Here is a 15,274-nt window from a genome sequence, read left to right as displayed (position 1 = left end):
TGAAGACATTTACAGTGCTCACCCCTCCCTCACGTTCAGGAAATTCCTCATCGTGTCAGACAAACACGTCCTTGGGGTATTTTTGACTCTGAGAAATTAAGCTACTGAATAATAAAAAGTAACAACAAACAGTATGCAAATACAGTAAGAAATAACAACTGTATTAATGTTCTCCTTGACAGACTCTGGCTTTTGATTTAATTCAATAGCAGAACAATGATATTCAATGTAGTCACGCACCAGTGGAAAACCATGGTTTAGTTGTCAAAGAGAAACGGACAGGTTGAGAATTCAGATATGTTATGATAAGTGCTAAAAAATCATTACCCTTCCTGCTCTTTCTAAAAGCAAAATCTAAACTCCTCCCCAGGACCTGTCAACTTTACAAACCCCCAATTAGCATAATTATGTTAACAGCGATAGCATAGCAGGATCATCTGAATGTAGCCAACCCTAAGTAGGGAATTCACCTGACACAGCCTGTGAACCATCAGCAAACAGCCCGGTGAAGCAATAAAACTGGGTAGATTAGGAAATAAAAGTAAATGCACTGCCATTGCATTTTACCATTTCAATGATCTACTGTATCTCTGGAGTACATGGGTCTGAAATAATTTAGTCATGGCTGAAATTGTTATGACATTATTGTTCAAGGATGGTAGACAAGACCCCATTACTGTGTCACAGAGGATTGCTGTTATCTAGGTTGCTGCTGTTGTAGTTTGGCTTTTATATGCACTGCGACACACACCCCCCCAAAAAAATCATTACTGTCTGTAAAGCTGTGATAGTCAACCACTATTTCAAAGACTTGTCGGAGATGTCTTGGGGAAAGACATCATGGATAAATAAATGTTTGTTTTTTTAATTCATTTACATTTGCTCTGCAAGGCTTCTTTCTATCTTTGTTTTTTTGCATCCTATTGTGCATCTCATGCTGACTCATCTGGCGCAAGGAGGAATCAAGGACGAAACAAGGACAAAACCAAACGCAGATTTCTGATTATAACGAACATTAAACAGTACAGACATCAAATGCAGAGAATTATACATTCAAATGTTGTACATCGGTTCGATTAGGTTCAATTGAATCATTGGCTAGGTAATTGTGTAATTGTGCCAAATCTTTCAATAGCGTCACTGTGCATTTTAGTTGATTGAAACTCGATATTGTGATGTGCCTTATTGTGGTATGAATGAGTTAACCTATGCTTTGGATGCTTCAAGATTCAAGATTTTTTTTTTTTTATAGTACATGACTTAACATATCTGAGAATCACTCCCTGATAAAACACAACTTTTTCCCTAGGAAGATTGAGATCTACAGTAGGGATGATACCCTGACCTCCTTACTTAATCCGCCCCGTAACATAGCATCCTGCTTGGTTTAATTCAAGCTCTGGGACCAAAGGTATCTCACTCTGGTAAATGGCTAGATTTAATTTTGTTACGTGTTCCCTTTTCAGTCCTCCAGGAATAAAGACAGGGTAAAGCATTCGTAGAATTCGGACCATGACGTAATGAATATGAATATGCACTTCTGACCTCCACATCCTCTGGCATTAGGGGATTTCTGAGTGCTTAGTATGAATGATGCCTGTGGATCAGCCACAGGGCAGTGGGAGGAAAACTGTTGATGTAAGCAATCTGCTGAATAAATATATAGGAAACATGGTGGCACATTCATTTCAGATCAAAAATGTTTTTTGCTTTTTTCTGCTTTCAAATGAAGCCATGATCTAATCAAGACAATCTGCGGCTAATGGCAACAGACATTGAATCTATTTTCGGGGGAATTAGGAGCATTTGCAATACTTGTATAAGATAAGTGTTAATGAGTGGCTTTTACAATAATTACTCTTAGAACTTTATGAAGTCGTGAGACGTGATACTTTAGATCGATCCACTAATGAGTGGCCTCAAGGCAGTTACAGGCAGTTATCACATCGAGCACATTGAAATACAATGTTGATTGTAAACCTGCAGAAGAGTCATTGGGCTTGTTCGACTTTGCACACTGATCTACAAAGAACCTTGCATCATAAATAACTACTCATTATAATTTGCAGATCAGTCACAATTTACCCATGATGCATTACGGTTTTGATTGCCTTGAACATGGCCATTATGTTGACATTCTGCACACCACTTGAAAGAGTTTCCACTGTGTCGATGCATCTAATAACCAGCGAAGGGTCATGGACAGTTGTCGCTGTCTGAAATCGTCGGCGTGACAGCATGTTGCCTGTTCTAATGAAGGATTAAAAGAAGGATTCTGGTCCTGTTGTCAGATCCTCAGACATTGCAAATTTACATTTACATACCTTTCCCACAGAGTATTAGTTGTATAACAGCGAACTGCTGTATCATTCATTTTCTCCAGATGTGGGTTCTTTGATGTCTTTGTCTCTGCAGATTTCCAATGAATTTGCATGAATGTTAAACAGGACAGGTTTAACGTGCAGGCAGTTTAAGCAGCCTAAGCAGAGCCTTTAAGCTGTGAAATATATGGTCTCCCCTGTGGTTAATTTACCAACGTGGCATTAACCAATAGTCCAATCAATATATACTGCCGGAACATTGCTCATAACAGTGGGTCATATCAACCAGACAATCCTGAAACTTTTGTCAGTACATTTCTTCTAGATTTACAGTTTACAGGACTTGTTGTTTGTGTACTAATGAATTAAGCTCTTGTTTTAAATGTCAGCAGAGTCGACATAGACATGCACTGAGCTGACTGATTGCTTAATGTCAATGGATTATAGCAGCAACAACAATATCATCCACGTAATATTCCTGAACGGATTGATGCTACACTAATCATATTCAAATGTCAGGACAATAAAACAGTACGTTGTTCAAAATCAATAGGCTTTAGGGCAAGATTAGCATGATCTCCGCTTTCCCTCTTCACACTATTTCCTGCACCGTCATAGCTGTCTGTGCACGCTCCGAGACGTGTAGTCAGCATGTTTTACGTCATAGCTGTCTGTGCACGCTCCGAGACGTGTAGTCGGCATGTTTTACGTCATAGCTGTCTGTGCACGCTCCGAGACGTGTAGTCGGCATGTTTTACAGTAATTCACATTAAAATCGACACTTGGAAATTGTGAATGATGGAGTGATCTCAGATTTTTTTAGAGGTGAAAGAACATTTAAAATTGGTCCTAGCCGTTACTTCTAATTTCATCTAAGGTATGACACCTAGTAATTCATACGTTCTAGACAGAGTGAAAGACCAGGACATGACTCATAATTTAGCCAAGTCATTTTAATGCATGTAGAGGTCAATGTTAAAAACATCAGGCTGTTAGAAAAAGTCCAAGCTTCTGGCATCTCCCAGTCAAGAGCAAGGGCGAGTAGCCAAGGGGTTTAGCTGCACCTGGCTACAGGTTTGAATCACAGATGTAGCCATTGGAAGTACCCCAGAGAAATGTCAGCCACTTTATTACTTTTTATAGACTTGGGATAAAAGAGACCATTGAATTCTGCAGTGTCAATACAATGACGGATTGACACACATAGAATCGCTTTTATAGGCGATACTGAACTCACCGGTAGCCTCGAGGTTAGAGAAGCGGGCCCGTAACTCGCCTGTAGCCTCGAGGTTAGAGAGGCGAGCCGGTAACTCGCCTGTAGCCTCGAGGTTAGAGAGGCGAGCCGGTAACTCGCCTGTAGCCTCGAGGTTAGAGAGACGGTTTGAACCACTGAGCGTCCTGCTGGGGAATCTGCAGGGAAAGACCCGGAGGGTTACCGGCTTCAATGTCCCTGTGTTCTATCTACCACCGTTGTGCCCTTTACTTAAGCAAGGCACTTTACGTAAGTGTTCCAGGGGTGCTGCTCTCGGATCTATGTGTTGTGTGTCAGGTTGGTTAGTGTGACAGCAAAAAAAAAAAAAATATCCGTGCAAATGGACCAATAAAGCACTTCTAGTCTGAAGAGACAAGATCAAAGACCATGGTAATGATAACAGTCATGTCCAGCCATTAAGATGCCAGACCCAATCCTCCACACAAGAGCAGCCTGTTCCCCTCTCCTGTCCTCTAAAGGAGACCATGACTGCTTCCAAGCCATTCCCATGGCAAGTCAAGCAAAAAACGTATTTCTCATACCTCCACATGAGCTAACAGCACATAATAGCTTTTCTCAGGTTACCCCAGTATTTTTACCCTTCAACGACCACCAGGGCATCCATCCTGCTTGTTCAGTCATGAACAGGAGCCGGATAGACGGATCGATACGACCCAGTTAGAACCACTGCATTACTCAAATCAAAAGGCCCCAGTCTCATCTTTAGAATCATCCTGCTAGACAATGTGTTGTTAATAATGGATCCAGTTGTTCTGCTATCTGCTGATCACACAGTGAGACACACTACCTGCCACACTATGTGTGAATAATAATAGGCTTCCATTGTTATTTCTCTGATGCAATCAATTCTAATCTAGAGCCAATGGTCAATCACTTGACACTGTAACAGGAAGCCTGCAGATGAGGACAGGAGAAGATGGAGGGTCAGCTTGGCATTGCTGCTGATGTCCCACAGTCCTTCTCTCTCCTTGGGGCTGGGCTGAACGCCCTGGCTCTGCTTGGTAAATAAACAATAGAAACAGGCAGACCTTCTCCTGACATCCTCCTTGGCCCTCCTCTTTAGTTTAATCTGCTTCTATGTACCTGCCAGAGACAATAATGACTTGGAGCATTCTAGGGGCCTGGAAGATGCTCTGAAAACATATTCCAAGTTAAATTACCAGAGGGACTGTGTAGGACACTGCAAACCTGATGGTGTATAAACACTGATAAGGGAAGATGGATGATGCAGAGAAAGGATGAAGCAGAGAAAGGGCACAGAGACTTAAATAGTTATGGCACCAACATGGCCAGGCTACTACTGTACACCATACACTCATATACCCATATAGCACCACCAGGCTACTACTGTACACCATACATACACCATACATACCCATATAGCACCTCCAAGCTACTACTGTACACCATACACCCATACAGACTTTCATGATCATACGTTTTGTACTGGAGACAATCTTGTGTTGAAAAGCTAAAAGTATGCTGCGTCCCTAACCAATGACCCATGTGAACAGTACAGTGTTACTGTGAAGATATACTTTGTTCTCCATAGAACTCACTGGTATTTATCAGCAACATTTTTGCCAACTGCAGAAACATCAATCAGTTACATTACTGTAACGAAACAGGTGATCCTCTTCATGTGAGTGGTTCTAATAGCAGCTGAGTATACATGATAGAAGGGAATGAACAGGAATCGCTGGGGCCTGTTTAAAACAGTGCATCTGATCTGGGGTCTGTTTTAAACAGTGCATCTGATCTGGGGCCTGTTTAAAACAGTGCATCTGATCTTGGGTCTGTTTAAAATGCTGCGTCTGATCTGGGGCAAATGTTTTAAAATGCTGCGTCTGATTCGGTAATAGCTGCACCATTGAGAGCATCTTGACAGGCTGCATGAAAGCTTGGAATGGCAACTGCTTGGCATCAGACCACAAGGCGCTACAGAGGGTAGTGCGTACGGCCCAGTACATCACCACAAAGTTGGTTGGCCCTCTGTGATGTTACGTAGATTGATACATTGCTATGTTTTCATTTATAAAGCCCTGTTACAAAAAGTCCCACTACACCTAACGTCATCGCTAAACTTCATCATACATAGGAGTTACTTTTGGTGTCTACTGAGTTAGGTCAAATCAGCTTTGAGTTTTCTTGCACCTTATTTGTAGAACAAACTTCAACACGTTCTTAAAAATGTTCTGGTGCCTCTAGGTCAATTCAGAAAGCTGATTGAGGACCTTATTACTGACCAATGTGTGTGTTCTGCTGCCTCTAGGTCCATTCAGAAAGCTGATTGAGGACCTTATTACTGACCAATGTGTGTGTTCTGCTGCCTCTAGGTCAACCCAGAACGCTGATTAAGGACCTTATTACTGACCAATGTGTGTGTTCTTTATGACCGTGTTTTTCTTTCTGCTTGCATTATGTATTTATATTGGATGTGGGTATTTTATGTCATTTGTCATTCAGGGCTCATCTGTAAAAGAGACATTGGTCTCAGTATGACTCCCTGATAAAATAAAGGTTAACTAACATTTAACAAATCACTGTGGCCGAGCTCCCTGACATCCAGGACCTCTATACCAGGCGTTGTCAGAGGAAGGCCCTAAACACTTTCAAAGACTCGACGGGGCTGCAGTGGAGCAGGAGGAAAGAATCAAGTTCTCTGCATCCACATCACTAAGGATCTATCATGGTCCACACACACCAACACAGTTGTGAAGAGGGCACGACAATGCCTCTTCCCCCTCAGGAGGCTGAAAAGATTTGGCACGGGCCTCAAAAACCTCTGAGAGCATCTTGACTGGATGCACCATCGCTTGGAATGGCAACTGCTTGTCATCCTACCGCAAAGCTCTACATAGGGTAATGCGCACGGACCAGTACATCACTGGGGCCAAGCTTCCTGCCAGCCAGGAACTCTATACCAGGCGGTGTCAGAGGAAAGCTCTAAAAATGGTCAAAGACTCCAGTCACCCAAGTCATAAACTATTCTTCCTGCTACTGCACGGGAAGCGATATCGATTCACCAAGTCTGGAACCAACAGGACCCTGAACATCTTCTACCCCAGGCCATAAGAGCTGCATTGACCCTTTTCGCACTCTCTTTTGACTCATCACATACGCTGCTGTTACTGTTTATCTGTCCTGTTGCCTAGTCTCTTTATTCCCATCTATATGTACATTTCTACCTCAATTACCTCATACCCCTGCACATCGACTTGGTACTGGTACCCTGTGTATATAGCCAAGTTATCACTCATTGTGTACTTATTCCTTGTGTTATAATTTATTTATTTTTTTCACTTTTTTCTCTCTTATTGGGAAGAGCTCGTAAGTAAGCATTTCACTGTTAGTTTACACCTGTTGTTTACCAAGCACGTGACAAATAAACTTTGATTTGATTTGGATCACTGCGGCTTGTTTAAAACACTGTGTCTGTTCTGAGGCCTGTTTAAAATACTGCGTCTGATTCACTAATCACTGGGGCTTGTTTAAAACGTTGCATCTGACCATGTAATCACTGGGGCTTGTTTAAAACGCTGTGTCTGACCCTGTAATCACTGGGGCTTGTTTTAAAAGCTGTGTCTGACCCTGTAATCACTGGGGCTTGTTTAAAACGCTGTGTCTGACCCTGTAATCACTGGGGCTTGTTTAAAACGCTGTGTCTGACCCTGTAATCACTGGGGCTTCTTTAAAGCGCTGTGTCTGACCCTGTAATCACTGGGGCTTGTTTAAAGAGCTGTGTCTGACCCTGTAATCACTGGGGCTTGTTTAAAACGCTGTGTCTGACCCTGTAATCACTGGGGCTTGTTTAAAACGCTGTGTCTGACCCTGTAATCACTGGGGCTTGTTTTAAAAGCTGTGTCTGACCCTGTAATCACTGTGGCTTGTTTAAAACGCTCCATCTGACCCTGTAATCACTGGGGCTTCTTTGAAGCGCTGTGTCTGACCCTGTAATCACTGGGGCTTGTTTAAAGCGCTGTGTCTGACCATGTAATCACTGGGGCTTCTTTGAAGCGCTGTGTCTGACCCTGTAATCACTGGGGCTTGTTTAAAGCGCTGTGTCTGACCATGTAATCACTGGGGCTTCTTTGAAGCGCTGTGTCTGACCCTGTAATCACTGGGGCTTGTTTAAAGCGCTGTGTCTGACCATGTAATCACTGGGGCTTCTTTGAAGCGCTGTGTCTGACCCTGTAATCACCGGGGCTTCTTTGAAGCGCTGTGTCTGACCCTGTAATCACTGGGGCTTCTTTGAAGCGCTGTGTCTGACCCTGTAATCACTGGGGCTTCTTTGAAGCGCTGTGTCTGACCCTGTAATCACTGGGGCTTCTTTGAAGCGCTGTGTCTGACCCTGTAATCACTGGGGCTTGTTTAAAACGCTGCGTCTGATCCGGTAATCTCAAATGATAACAATTTACTTTGTAGAGGTGCCCTCTTTGCTTGATTAACTCTGTAATCCATTAACTATCCCTAAACCCTGCAGTAGAGGATCCCCTTACCCCTGCTTTGTAGTAGACCAGAAGTGGATGATATATTGTAGGGGGCAGAGAATGCCCCCTCTAGGAGAGCTGTCAGAGGTACCCAGGAGTATGGGTGGGTGTGTGTGTGTTGGTACCATAGGAGGCTGGTGAGGCTGGTGTGAGGAGGATGGCTCAGAGTAATGCCTGGAATCGAATGAATGGAATGCTATTAAACACATGGAAACTATGTGTTTGATACCATTCCATTCCAGCCATTACTTTCAGCCCATCCTCCCCAATTGAGGTGCACCAGCCACCCGTGGTGGTTACGTACGTGCCTTCATGAGTGTGTCTGTTCAGGAAGTTCAGGAAATTGAGTGTGATAACTAGATTTATTTGAACTTAGAAATGAGGGTTAATCATGGGAAAACAAGATAAACTAATAGTTTACCTTAGTGGGAAATGAAACTCAATGAAGGTACACTGAACCAAAAACAACCTGTCATATTCATTCAGAAATTATTTTAAAAACAGCTACTGGTTTAAAAGCTTTGGTGCTATGTGTTGAATTAGTAATAACACGAAAACTCTCCTCTGTCATGACTGATAATATGCTGCCACCCCATTGTAAAAGTTTAGCTTGCTTTTTATTTGGATGAATATTTTTCGGGATATGTTTTCATTTCACCAGAGACATCTTGAAAGCTCTGTGCCACAAGACAACTGTGGCACAGCGGTCAAAGGCACTGCGTCTCAGTGCTAGAGGCGTCACTACAGGCGTCACCTGGTTCGATCCCGGGCTGTATCACAACCGGCCGTGATCGGGAGTTCCATAGGGCGGCACACAGTTGTCCGGGTTAGGGGAGGGTTTGGCCGGGGTAGGCCATCATTGTAAATAAGAATTTGTTCTTAACTGGCTTGCCTAGTTAAATAAAAAAAATAAAAAACTGTGAAGCACTGTCACGTTCTGACCTTAGTTCCTTTGTTTTGTTTTTAGTTTTAGTATGGTCAGGGCGTGAGTTGGGTGGGTTGTCTATGTTAGTTTTAGTATGGTCAGGGCGTGAGTTGGGTGGGTTGTCTATGTTAGTTTGTCTATGATTTTCTATTTCTGTGTTTGGCCTGGTATGGTTCTCAATCAGAGGCAGCAGTCAATCCTTGTCCCTGATTGAGAACCACATTTAGGTAGCCTGTTTTCCATTGTGTTTTGTGGGTGGTTGTTTTCAGTCTTTGTGTGTCTGCACCAGACAGAACTGTTTCGGTTGTTTCTTTGTTGTTTTGTTGCTTTATTAAAAAGATGAAGACGTACCACGCTGCGTATTGGTCCTCACCTTCTTCCCACGACAGCCGTTAATAAAAATGCGTTTCTCTTTCTTCAATACACAAAAGTTCAGAAGAATACCACTCCATGCAATGCACCCATGAAAACTAGCAGTGAAAAGCTATTGTAACCTCAAGTTACCTAGAAAGTCATACAGTAAGCATTTTGACACATTTCCAATATATTTCTTATTGTCAGACATTTGCAGTGGTAAGACTGGATTGTTATTTCTGTAAATAACAGGGATTCACGCATGCTCCTAAGGCTTACCAAACACATTGTTTTAGGAATACTAATAATACATAACTTCTTCACAGACAAGGCATTATCGCAATGAAAGTAACTAATTTGTTTTCAGTATACTAATTGTCGTTGACCAACCTTGAGACTTTGCCAGTGTCTTGTGAAATACAGAGCCAACCCCGAGCCTAACCCAGAAAAACAAATCAAACTGCTGTGAACAAGTCAAGAGGGGATGCTGAAACTTCTGATTAAAGAGAATTTCCATCAAGGAAGTGCCACGCTCTGAGAGTGCTAAACCGTACCACCACCCTGTAAGGGTCCCAGCACCTCAGAGACCCTTACCATTTCAGATCCAATTTCAGACATCAGACTGCTTGCAACATAAATGAAAACCCATTTGAATGAAAATCAAGGAATCATCATTCTGTTTGACAAGTTTTGAAGCCACTGTCTGATCCACTGTTCTAAGCTAACATACAGTACCAGTCAAAAGTTTGGACAGTTTGGTTTTTCTTAATTTTTTACTATTTTCTACATTGTAGAATAATAGTGAAGACATCAAAACTATGAAATAACACCAAAAACAAGTGTTGAACAAATCAAAATGTATTTTATATTTGAGATTCTTCAACGCAGTGCTGTATATGGCCAGACAATTGATTGGTTGGGAGAGAAAAATGGGACATATTCGTTGCATTTTAGGAAATAGCATTATGTTTAATTCAGAAGTCATCCAGGCCTGGACAACAACAATACATAAACAACTAGATTTGTTCCCACATGTTTATCCAAGCAGGGAATTAGTGCCAAAGGCGTAAGTGTACCAGGATGGTTTGAACACATGCTTTTCTATCATACAGTACCTGTGCTACACACCCCATAAGTGCAGAGCTCAGAAATTAGACTGTGTTATCCTGTGATTTGTTGACTCAGATTTGTATAACGGTTTATTATCGTGCCATCAATTGTCCTCTTGCCAGGCAGACAAAAATGTAAATAACACTCAGTATTACGTAACAGAGTTCAGACGCAAATGTATTGTTTGTAATGAGTAGCAAACAAACAGCACAGTCCATAGAATAATGCATTCAGGAAGAATTGCTGACTGGAAAATGGAGACAATGTGTGATAGATGACTTTCAGCTCAATAACTGCACTAACTGTGTATCAATGAAAAAGCACTTATAGTAGGATAATGCTTAATGAACACATAACTGATATGCTTTTTTGCACTGTCAGCCATTGTTATAATAGCTTAAACACTGGGCAGGGAGTCAATATGGATTGGAGTAATGGCAGGGACCAGGGTGAGGGTTTGGATACAGCTGAAGCTGAAGCTAGGACACGTGTGAGTCTGATAATATAGCACCACTTCAGTCAGTGGCACACTCACTGACTGAAGCAGTGCTACATTATTATTACTGGGCTAAATCAGGGTGTAAAATATCTGGGTGTAGCTGGCGCAGAGGAGTCAAGCGCAGGACAGCAGGGATGAGTAATCAACATAACTTTACTCAAAATACCAAATACATGTAGTGTATACCAAGCTCACACAAATAGGACCGAAATACATAAAACAAATACACACAAAAACCATGGGAAAACAGAGGGTTAAATAATGAACATGTAATTGGGGAATTGAAACCAGGTGTGTAAAACAAAGACAAAACAAATGGAAAATGAAAAGTGGATCGGCGAAGGCTAGTGACGTCGACCGCCGAATGCCGCCCGAACAAGGAGAGGGACCGACTTCGGCGGAAGTCGTGACACAGGGTCACACAGTGTTTCTTGGTAATCTTAAACAAATCTACTTTGAAATAAAAGTATACACTTCACACACATGGTTATGGGCATTATGAAAAGAAGACACCTGTACCATGTCAGATATAGAATTTAAATGTATTACATTTTTGGTTTTCATCCCAATATTACACTTTATATACATCACTTTATATACATCACTTTATATACATCACTTTATATACATCACTTTATATACATCACTTTATATACATCACTTTATATACATCACTTTATATACATCACTTTATATACATCACTTTATATACATCACAGAATACTCCAATATAACAAAAACCCGTTTGACATAGAAACCTTTTCAAATAAGAAGTTATTTAAATAGATTAGAACTAAATAGAATTGAGTAGAGTTACCAGAGGCGGGATCTGGGAGATTATGCTGTTGGGCAGGCTGTTTTGTTGGCTCTCTGTGGTGACCTCATAATTACCAGACTGATTACTGCTGCGTTATCGCGGAATCCATGTAGCGAAACAGAATGTAAACTTGTCTCACAAGTTGTACGGGGGTTAGTGATCTCGGTCCGGGTGGCCTGGGATTCGCTGATGGGCCAGGACCCATGACAACCGCCACAGGAAGTTGCCCATACATAGCACTATCAGATTCTCAGGCTTGGTCCACACTTTCGGTAGCCATGGAGCTACAGAGAAAAACGGGAATAACCATGGTGAAAAATACTAGTCTGATGTATCTCTCTGACATGTAGTCTTGGAATAATATAGCTACTGTATGGGCTAGTGTGGGAAGAAATTAGTCACTTTGAATAAATAAGGCAATAGTCTACATTAATATGAGAAGAAGCTTTTTTTCAATAAGTTTGTGGAGAGCCTTGGAGTCTGTTACACCATGATGCATGGAAAAAGAGTTTGCTTATTTGAATAAACACAGTCTCAGTCAACCTGACGTTGTAGCAAGTTAATAATAATATGAAAACAATGCATATTACATAAACTTATTATTGCTACTTTTTCCTATGATCTGCTGTGCATTACTTAAAGAAAAACTCATGATTTAGTCTAAATGGAGGTCTATACCTCTCTATCCAATGACAGGTGCTGGGGATGAAGGTAGAAGAGATTTAAACCTTCAAGTTATCACCTGTTAGTCTAATAATTTATAGACTTAGGCTCTCATTTGAACTGGTAACATAGACCTCAGACACAATGGGTCACCACGGGAGGGAGGGAAAGTGACAAAAGAAAGTAGTAGCTAGCTAGATAATGTTACAATGTCTTACCTCCAAACCAGTTGGAAGAGTGTCCTGCCAATGGAGTGAAATGAGCGCATGTCCTCTTCAGACTGTAAGAACATGTTTTGCTAGATTTGTTATTAGCTGGCTAGCAAGTTCACCAATTCAGGATTTACAAACTGTCCAGTTTTTCCTAATTTACACATTCATGAATTCACAATTAGCTAGTTAACATTATTTTAGTTGTCCATCTAAAGCCCTGATTCAGATGAGATCAGTTGCAAACTAGCTGGATCATGTCAATTGTTAGTGGGGCAAACTGGGAATTGTATGTAAAAATGAGTGCATTTAAAATTCATATGAAAATAATTAGTTGAACATTTTAACATTAATTTGGTGAATAAATAAATGTAATACTCACATTTCATGAAGTTATTTCTCATTCTTCTGGAAATGTTTCTCAGAAGCGGGACTTACGTCCACCATACATTTAACGGACCTTGTTTTTTTTAGCTAGCTAAGTCGTAAGATGTTATGGGATATCCTACATATACATATTCTAAGATATATAATAAATATACTGTATCTAATTTTATCTCAGCTATCTTATATATTTATAAGATATTTATCTTACATTTTTGAGGATACATTGGATGATGACTTCAGAATCGCAGGAATTTTTACGTCCTGAAATGGTGCCTCCAAAGGCAGGGTCCTTGTCGCTTGGAACACAGCCAAAGATTCAAACCTTGTCCTAGGATCAGGTAGAGCCAGGTAACCTTCAGAACAGCCATCACAGCAGCTGACCCAATCCACAGTGATGGCTGTCTCTCTGGGGGATGAGATTGAACTTCTTCCAGCATCCAATCTGACAGCCATGACAGGTTCAGTGTCAAAACTCTGAGACCAGTAGGCCCTGTCTCCCACCTTCACAGAGTTCCCGTGGAGGAGACCATGGGGCAGAGACACCGCTCACCTCTCACCTCACAAGTGTGAAGTGGATCTGTGACAGCGGATAAAAACACTGAAATAACAGGCCTCTATGCAGGTGCTTGACATAAAACAAGTATATGTACTTTGGAGGACAAAACCAACCTCAACACTTACAGGTTGTTGTTGTTGTTGTTGTTGTTGTTGTGCATGATAATGTGTTTTCAATTCCATTGCTAGTATTATTAAGGTCCAATAAATAGATATCGACTTGATTCTCATTCGAAATATGACTTAAATATCAGTGAAAATACATGATCGGTAACAGCACTTCTGGTGATGTCAGTCTTAATGAGGTTTGCCGCCACTGTCATGTTCAACATTGCCTTCAGGAGTACAAGTGTCAATGTGATCTTCTGACAGAGTCAAACCATCAATTCAACAACCGAATGAAGATGGTGTGACAGATAATTACTTGCAGCTTTACTTTGTAAACTTCGTGAGAGGATAAGGCTGAAGTTAGATATTCTAATTAATGCTGAGCTTCTGATTGTAGTCCGTGTAACACTGGCTCAGAGGGGAACCACGTGCTGATAGGGGAATTATATGCTTAACTTGGTGGACTGTAACAAGACTGGTTAACTGCCTTGGGGCAGAACAGCAGATTCTTTACCTTGTCAGCTTGAGGATTAGATCCAGCAACCTTTCGGTTACTGGCCCATCTAACTACTAGGCTAGCTACTGCCACAAACTGATGAGACCGATAGATTTGATCCAGCAACCTTTCGGTTACTGGCCCATCTAACTACTAGGCTAGCTGCCGCACCAAACTGATGAGACCGATAGATTCGATCCAGCAACCTTTCGGTTACTGGCCCATCTACCTACTAGGCTAGCTGCCGCCCCAAACTGATGAGACCGATAGATTCGATCCAGCAACCTTTCGGTTACTGGCCCATCTACCTACTAGGCTAGCTGCCGCCCCAAACTGATGAGACCGATAGATTCGATCCAGCAACCTTACGGTTACTGGCCCATCTAACTACTAGTCTAGCTGCCGCCCCAAACTGATGAGACCGATAGAACGAGGAGCATCACATTAGCTGGATTGCATTTGCACATCTAGATCACACACATGAGTTGTCATTAGCTCAGATTTCAGGGTGACAAGAAAGGTCTAATGGGACTGACTTTCTGCCTTAGCAGTTTTCACACCTGATTTGCTATGTTGCTCTCTTTTCTTAAACTAACAAGGACCATACCATGTGTATTGACACTTTAATTGAATCACAGTTTCTCATCCATGAAATGGAATAGAGTGAAAATTAATATCTCAGATTCCTTCCCACTTAATTGTGGGCTTTGGTGCAGCCCCTTAGTAAATGACGGTGCTGACAGAATACGATGTTATTCAATTGAAATCACAGGATTCATTGGCGTTATTGCTCAGATTGTCCTTGCTACGCTACACGTGTATTATCTGGGTGAAGAATTCCTTCCTTCGATGCACTAGTTAGGCTTATCCTGTGAGACACCTATAGTGCTTCCCTGTCTCGGCCATGGGACTAAATCACCACAGTGTTACATAACGCCTTCGCCCCCTGAGACAACCTATTAATTAATGAGAACCTGCTAAGAGGCCCCAGACTTCTTCCTCTCCTTGGATTTCCTTGCAGGAAATCAATTTTATGTCATTTTAGCTGCCAATAAATCTCTCCGACA

This window comes from Oncorhynchus clarkii, chromosome 22 (genome assembly GCF_045791955.1).
Source record: "Oncorhynchus clarkii lewisi isolate Uvic-CL-2024 chromosome 22, UVic_Ocla_1.0, whole genome shotgun sequence".
Lineage (NCBI taxonomy): Eukaryota > Metazoa > Chordata > Actinopteri > Salmoniformes > Salmonidae > Oncorhynchus > Oncorhynchus clarkii.
The sequence above is the reverse complement of the archived record's forward strand: the minus strand, read 5'-3'. Positions refer to the sequence as shown.